Source organism: Patella vulgata, chromosome 6 (genome assembly GCF_932274485.2).
Source record: "Patella vulgata chromosome 6, xgPatVulg1.2, whole genome shotgun sequence".
In the NCBI taxonomy this organism is placed as follows: Eukaryota; Metazoa; Mollusca; class Gastropoda; family Patellidae; genus Patella; species Patella vulgata.
The window spans coordinates 73,050,154-73,055,822 of NC_065884.2; the positions used below are offsets into that span (position 1 = coordinate 73,050,154).

Sequence of the window (5,669 nt, forward strand, 5' to 3'; positions counted from 1 at the left end):
TTGGTCAAAAACGTAGCATGGACCCGCTACAACCCGAGTAACTCATTCCTGTATCTGATGACCTAAAAACATCTTTCAAATTGAACAAACTGATCAGCAGTGAATTGTTTCAATAACATTTGATAATTGAACAGGAGTATACAGGTGACAATTCTATGGAATACAATTACTGCTTATTACTGAGTGACGTTTCGACTAGGCTTGCTTGATAATGACTAGAGGAACCAAGTCAAAGCGTCACTCAGTAATAAGCAGTAATTGTATTCCATAAAACAGTGATCTGTGTATGACAAGTAGTAAATATTCTCCAGAGTGCTACAATCAACGAGAGGGCGAACATCAATGTGAGTTAATTAGCTCACAATATATACATTTTTCCTTCTGTAAATCAAATTCTAAAACATTTTTTAGAAGTATTAGAAAAATAAATAAATAAAGCTGTTTGAAGTATGGGGGGTGGGGGTGGATGGCCGAATGGTTAGTGTGTGCCAGCTTCATCATAAGGTCTGTCATTGAGTCAACTGACGTGGTTTCGATTCCCTGGTTGTACGTAACAAGGAGTAGGGTCGTCTGTCCAACATCGTGGGTTTTCTCTGGGTCCTCTGGTTTCCTCCCACTGCTAAAGACCGCTACGATCAAGCAAATTATTAAAATAAAATTATGGCATATGTTAGTCCCGAAATGACCTAGTTTGTGTCGAGTGGACTTAAACCCTCTCTCTATCTATCTATCTCTAGTTTTACTTGTCTATGAATCTGTATACAATAATTAGTCAAGGTCATAATAATATTATACATGTACATATGGGTTGTTTTTCACAAATCTTGCCATCTATATTATTATTACTACATTAGTACACGAATCGTGTATCAGAATGCGTTTTAGCGCCATTTCTAACAAAGGACACAAAGAACGGTGACACCATATTCTTATCTGGAGAGCATGCACAATAAATACTACCGGTGTAGACTGTAATAACCAGATGCAAGAGAATGCCATTCGATTGAAGCTTCTCACATATTTCGTCGCACATAACTGATTCGAAATTACAGTAAAAACAGAAACGACTGAATGTAAATCAGTTTATATACATTCATATTACATTATTATATGCGTTGCAACCCATTTTTGTCAATTTCTAGGTCCAAAATATAAGCGACTTAGTTCCTTTAATAAGGGTTATAGTTTGTGATTTCAAGTGGAATATCTCAGGTGGATAATGATGTATTATAATGAAGTGTCTTCCTGTTGATAAAAATAATGTCACTTATACTAAATTATAGAGGATATTCCACAGAGAGTACGTACAGTATGTTCAAAGTGTTTGGGTTCAGTCCTGTACAACCAATGTTTAGGTGAAATGAAATGTGGTTTATCGTCCTACTGTTCTGCTCCGAACTGGGCATACACCATACAGTGTGCTATGAGGGAAATTTTGCCCCGACATCCGCACTACGGCCTACTGTTGTATCGAATTCCAACTGTCAAGGGATCTTTTACGTTAACACCAATGTGTACATGGGACCTCGGTTTTTCGTAACATCCGAACGACTAGACATCTGTCCTTTTCAGACCCCCCTGTCCTGCATCACTGACAAGGGGGAACCATGCAGGAAAATCTGGATGAACTTTCTCGGACAATGAAGGGATCAAACACCCGACCTCCAGGCTAGCAAGCCAGCCACAGTTTAACACCATGGCACCACTAGCCAGACACAACCTATGAATAAATATTTCTTCAATGAAGTTTCGATTATCAATAAGGAAGCCAATATTGGAGAAATGTCCTCACACTGTTTAGTTTTACAGGCGATTCTGGCAGGTTTGTGATGACCTTTTTTGTACATCTTTTGTACACCTTTTGTAGTTCTTTGTTTGTAATTACAGGATTTTTTTCTCCACTATTGGTTCAGATGTGGCTTGGTAGATAAAAATTACAGATAAATGATGTCCTAACAAAAGAGTTTAATCAGCAGCATGAGTTCTGGTGTGTGCACGTAGATTACCATTAGTGGTAAATGATTTACTACAAACATCACAAGAAAAGGGTTTTTCACCAGTATGAATTCTAGTGTGTATATGTAGATTACCACTAGTGGTAAATGATTTACTACAAACATCACAAGAAAAGGGTTTGTCACCGGTATGGGTTCTGATGTGTACATGTAGATTACTACTAGTGGTAAATGATTTACTACAAACATCACAAGAAAAGAGTTTTTCTCTAGTATGAATTCTGGTGTGTTGCTGTAGATTAACACTTTGTGTAAATGATTTTCTACAAACATCACAAGAAAAGGGTTTGTCACCGGTATGAGTTCTGGTGTGTACATGTAGATTATTACTGTTGATAAATGATTTTCTACAAACATCACATTTATATGGCTTCTCACCAGTATGAATCATCAAGTGTCTACTTAAACTAGACATGCTTTCAAATGATTTACCACAAACATCACACCTATTGTTCTTTTTGGAGACAGAATGTTTTGACATTTTCAGCTGTTCTCCTTTCTCTGGAAATATAAAAAAATAGACCTAATAATTAATTAAATAATTGGAATATTTTTAGGTTGTATTGTTTTATCTTAGTGGAGTGATGTGGAAAATTGGCAGTTAAGAGAGGAGAGACGCAAATCAACATATGATTAAAATAAGGATATGCGTATTCCATTAGAGCCAGGGTATTTGCCTGATTTAATTTTATTTATAGCTTTCCTAACCTCAAAATCTTTAATTGGGTCATTGAATTGACAGTTTACATAACAGTCCCAATTGTCATTGTAATTATTATAATATTCCCAGCATTTACTAGAACTTATCATTCTCAGTTGCTAATAACTTGTTATTGAGTTCCTTGAAATGATAAAACCATGTTCTAGAGTGTGGGGCTTTAAAGGATCTAATATTAATCTACTAGAATGGTCAGATGTATCATATTGAAATAGCCTGCAATATTACAGTCAATGTTATAGTGTCGAGGGTGTTCGAAGTCCCACTTGGCATGTAAAGCGTCCGCATAAACTAAGTAATTTACCTTTGTAAGCATGTAGAAAAAACTGTGTACCGAATAGCGTTTGTGAGTTAGTTGTATTTTACGTCCGCTTCCACCGAGGTGATATCGCAGACAAGTGTGTGTGAAATAGCTTTATTTAACGTCCGCTTCCACCAAGGTGATATCGCAGACAAGATGGGTGACAGGTTTTATACCTCCAGTGTAGGGATACGGGTAGCTACGAGAACGTAACTAAAAACACTGAGATATACTGATGTGCTTGTTTTTAGCTACGATTGGATGCCTTTAGTTCCAAGTGGCAAACTCAATAGTTAATTTCTTTATTAATGTATGTAGTGTACCATCTTAAAAATAAGTTAATTTTATACTATTAGTACTTATTACACATACGCAGTCCAATCTACTGAAACAACATTCACTTATCAGCAAATATTGACAATAAAGTAAATCAAGCGTTGTTTTTATCAAAATTGATTCGGACGTTCATAATTACGCCGTATTACTACTGCGCAACTCTGATAAGATGGGTACTTTGATTGGAAATTCCACACGAGGCCCCGCCTTTATGTGTTACAAACGTAAATTTAAAATGTCGGAAAAAGCAATCTACTGTCGCTTTGATTTAAAAAGAGAGGATTTGTACCCGTTCCAGGTAGGATTATATGCTTAATTGTAGTTGGGTGTCGCAGAAATATTATAAATTACAATAACCAATCGTTGTTTTGATTAAAAATATTGTCAATTTTGTTTACAAATGCCGGGTGCGAATCACTCCCGCATGTGCTACATTGAAGGTAATAGCATCATCTCTTATCTCGAAACACGGAGGGTTGAGAGGTAAGGTTTGTTATCTAGGATACGGGAACTAAGTTTGGTAAGACTGGATAACCCCGATTATACAGGCGGGTCCTTCAATTTCAAAATTAATGCTGTTTAAACAGTATATTTGATTAAACATCTCACCTTCATGTCGAAAACATGCACTTACTTTAACTGAAACGATTTGACATTTTGTTCTGTTTAGTTGGAACTGGTGAAACAGATTGTGGAATTAACACTAACCTGCTTGAAACAGACTGCCGCCATTTTATCAGCGTTCGTTACGTCTAAAATACGACTTGGACTATCTCCAGTCCGAGTAACTCATATCTGTATATGAAGACGCACTTCGATATCAAGATTCATTATTAAATTGGTCGCTTTTAAGTAGATGTAATTAACTTGGTTTTTATGCAAAAAAAGTGACCGAAGACCATTTCTCAGCAACTATTGAAGATATTGGACTCAAAATTTCAGGAAATATCCTTCCGACCATTAACTATCTATTGGAATTTTTTAATTTGGGCTATATAATTTATTTGTTTTGATATGGGGTCTTCAACATGGACAAAAACCCCAAATTTGGTTAATTTGTATTGAAGACATTTTTTTTAAAGATAGAATTCACATATGATGGAGCTCAAATTTTGGTTATTGCTTTATGCCGACAGAATTATCCTTATAACAACTTCCTACACTGCTCCTCGATTTGTAGGTATCTGGGGATCTTTAATTATTATTATTATTATTCTTAAAACGATATTTATACAGCGCTCGTCTTCCACTGCAGAGCAATGCTCAGAGGCGCTTTACAAAAACATAAATTGAATCAATATAAAATTCAAATGTACATAAAAGTCTAAATGATAAAATGTGCGCCGCCAATCCGTACGTACGACCTTGTTTTGCATTCAACTTATCATTGTCAGGTTCTCTGGCGATTGAGCACTGGACATCCCATACTCATCTAGCCCATTCTCTTTTCTGGCAACGGAGCCACGGTAGCTCAGTGGGTAGGACGTTGGCTCCCTCAACTGGATGTGCCGTGTTCAATTCCTGCATTGACCGAACAAGTTCATTTTTTGTGTAATACACACCAGCCTCCCCCTGGATGTATGACGGGGTACCTGGTAAGTCAGAAAAAACTGATGTCCCGTGTGCGCATAGAAGAACCTTTGACAGTTGTATTCCAAATAAGAGTAGTCTGTTGTGCCACTGTTTTGGCAAATTTTAAGTTCCCCCCCCCCCCACACACAGCACACTCAACAGATTCCATATGGCTGTCATTTGATCATCAACAAATGAGAAAGTAATCCAAGAGATAATTTTTCAAAAAATTTAATTTAAGGGAAGTTAAATTAGAAACAATAAAATATTGTAGCAATAAATACAATACCAACATCTAAGGTACATATAAAACAAAAATTTAGAAAGAAATCACACAATTAATACTGCTTGCATAAACTTAACAAGGGTAAAATAATTATTATAAATAAAACATAAAAAATATCAACCTTCGATGTTATAATATAAAAAGTAATAACTATCAAAATCACATAAAAAAAAAGTTTTCCGGGGTGATTCCGGAATGCTGTAGGACGGAAATGAAATGAAATGAAATGGAGTTTAACGTCCTACTGTTCTGCTCCTAACCTGGGCTAATGAAGACGGGCATACGCCATACAGTGTGCTATGAGGGAAATTTTGCCCGGACAGCGGCACTACGGCCTACTCTTATATCGAATTCCAACTGCCAAGGGATCTTTTACGTGCACGCCTATGTGTACACGGGACCTCGGTTTTTCGTCCCATCCGAACGACTAGACAGCTTTCC

At 36.6% G+C, this 5,669-nt stretch overlaps 1 long non-coding RNA gene across 1 annotated transcript; it reads right to left on the minus strand.

Moving 5' to 3' along the window:
- Positions 1 to 1,104: 1,104 nt before the first annotated feature.
- On the minus strand, positions 1,105 to 4,116 carry LOC130013242 (uncharacterized). The gene is made up of 3 exons (XR_008788616.1): positions 4,005 to 4,116; positions 2,462 to 2,516; positions 1,105 to 1,720 (listed from the first exon to the last, which is right to left on the minus strand). It is a non-coding gene; the product is annotated as an uncharacterized LOC130013242 (long non-coding RNA).
- Positions 4,117 to 5,669: the final 1,553 nt, after the last annotated feature.